Source organism: Aplysia californica, unplaced genomic scaffold, assembly GCF_000002075.1.
Source record: "Aplysia californica isolate F4 #8 unplaced genomic scaffold, AplCal3.0 scaffold00719, whole genome shotgun sequence".
Lineage (NCBI taxonomy): Eukaryota > Metazoa > Mollusca > Gastropoda > Aplysiida > Aplysiidae > Aplysia > Aplysia californica.
In genome coordinates, this window is record NW_004797989.1 from 255,772 (window position 1) to 258,400 (window position 2,629).

Consider the following 2,629-nt stretch of genomic DNA (forward strand, 5'->3'; position numbering starts at 1 on the left):
GTGTGTGTATTAGTTTGTTTGTTTGTTTGTACATTTGTATTTCTTTTTTTGTTGACTTTGCTTTCTTAATTGTTTTACTCTGAGTCCTAGAATAGTTGAATCAGTAGGTGGTTGGAGTGCGCCTCTCCCGTCGTACTTCTTTCCTATCCCTTTAATGCTCTCTGCGTATGTCTGTTTTAGTTTTTTCATTGAACGGTTGTTCTGTCGATGTGCTAATATTATTTGTTTTTAATCAATGACGTCAATTCTCACGCCTCAAAATCGGTCACTTGAGTAAGTTAGGTGCCCTTTTCGGTCTATTATGTTTATTTCTGGACGACCAGTTCAGTCATCCAGGTGGCAGAAGTTTCGTTTTCTTTCTTTTTTTCTTTCTCTCTTTCTGTTTCTTTTTATCTTTCTCTTTCTTTCTTTCTTTCTTTCTTTCTTTCTTTCTTTCTTTCTTTCTTTCTTTCTTTCTTTCTTTCTTTCTTTCTTTCTTTCTTTCCCTTTTCTGTACTTTCGTCCGCTGCAGGATGAGTCCTTCAAACAACGACCTCCACTCTTTCCTTATCGGTTGTTTTCGTGGTCGAGAGGTCACAGTGTTCGCCTCTCATTCAGTAGGTCCCGTGTTCAAATCTGGATAGCGAAGGAAATTTTTCTTCACTGAAAATGTTCTACTTTCCCCTTCTTCCCTACTCTCTAACATTGTTCTGTCGCCTGCTTTCGTCTCCACTTTCTGCCTCCATCCCTCACCTCCTTTGCCCTCTGGGCTCCTGACTCTTTCTGCAGCCTTTCTAATGCTACTCCTTGGCTCCTTCTTATTGCTATCTTTCAGCCACATCCCAGATCTTATGGTTGGAAAGATCTACACATAGCCTTCTCGGACAGGGGCGAAAAATCTCGAGGTCCCGTTTGCAAGTTATGCTCATTAAAGATCCCTTGGTGGTCCAAAATTGATAAGAGTTGGCTTCGGCTGCCACCCGGACAAAATTCAAAATTTCCCACCAACTGAAAACGTTTGGTATGTTCCGCGCACTCATATGACCTTATGCAGTTGCGATCGCCCAAAAACACTAACCAATGTAAAAAATGTAAGAGAAATTGAGATGACGTGTGAGCTTATGAGAGTATATTTTAGAATAGGAGGTGTTACATACGTGCGTAAAGCGGTTTCCTACGAACACTTAAAAAAAAAAAGAAGAACATGACAACCCAATTCCAACTTCTTCTCTTCTCCTCGGCCTTCGAGTCTTTCTTCTATCCCCTTCTCTCTCTTGCCCTTTTTAACTTCCAGTGGAGCATAGGCCATCAACAATATTTCTCCAGCGAAGCCTGTCCTGTGCATCCTTTTCTAGCTGTTTCTATGATGTCCCCGCCTTTTCCATTTCCGCTTGTACCACTCGCCCCCAAGTCATCTTTGGTCTTCCTTTCTTACGTTTTCCTTGTGGATTCCACGTCAAAATCTGTCTGGTGATGCTTGTCGAATGTCTCCTCAGAGTGTGCCCAATCCATTTCCATTTCTTCACCTGTAGTATGTCTTCCTGTACTGGCCTTTGGCTAGTTCTTTCCCACAGTTGAGCATTTGTGACTCGATCGTACCACTTGCTCTCCACTATCCTTCTTAGGCATCTATTTATGAAGCTCTGCAGTCTCCTTGTTGCTGATGCTGTGAGCCTCCATGTCTCTGAACCATACAGTAGAACAGTCTTCACGTTTATTTTGAAGATCCTCAGCTTGGTGTTCAATCCCAGTTCCTTAGACATCCATATATTCCTGAGGATTATGAACGCTGCTCTTGCCTTTTGGTTTCTGACCTTGATGTCTTTGTCTGTTCCCCTGCCTTGTTGATGACTCTTCCCAGGTAGGCGAAGGATTCAACATCCGCCAATGCTGCACCTTGCAGTGTGATAGGAACATCGGCGGCATTCATTCAAAGAACCTCCGTCTTATCCGTCTGAATATGGAGTCCAACACTAGGGGAGACGGTCCTGAGGCGATCTGTCTTCTGTTGCATCTGGGTTCGACTGTGAGATAAGAAGTGCCAAGTCGTCGGCAAAGTCCAAGTCTTCCAACTGACTGAAAAGGGTCCACTGTATGCCACCACGTTGTCCAGATGTTGTCTGTCTCATTATCCAACCCACTGCTAATAAAAAAGAGAAAAGGAGATAGCAGGCATCTCTGTCTCACTCCTGTTTTCACTTCAAACGAGTCTGTCTGCTGCCCTCTTAGTAAGACACTGCAGCTCCAGAAATGGCGGTGGTGTTGTTTTTGCTGTTGGTGTTTTTGTAGCTGCTTTTTTGTTTTACGGGAAAGGGCCGCTAACCCTTTGCCCAACCAACCTTAGTCGCCTTCTACCACATGCGCGGTACCGAGTACCGATACAGTGGTCGTATTCTTCCAAGAGACAGGGCCCCGAGAACCACACGGATGTCTTCCTCTATGATATGTCTATCTGTTTCTTTCGCACGCACTCCTGCTTTCTTTTTCTCTCTTCACTCCCCCCCCCTCTCTCTCTCTCCCTCTCTCTCTCTCCCTGTCTCTCCCTCTATCTCCCTCTCTCTCACTCTCTCTCTCCTTTCGTCTATCGAACCATCTGACTCCCTTTCTCTCTCTCACACTCCTTCTCCTTGATCTGTCTGTATAATATAAT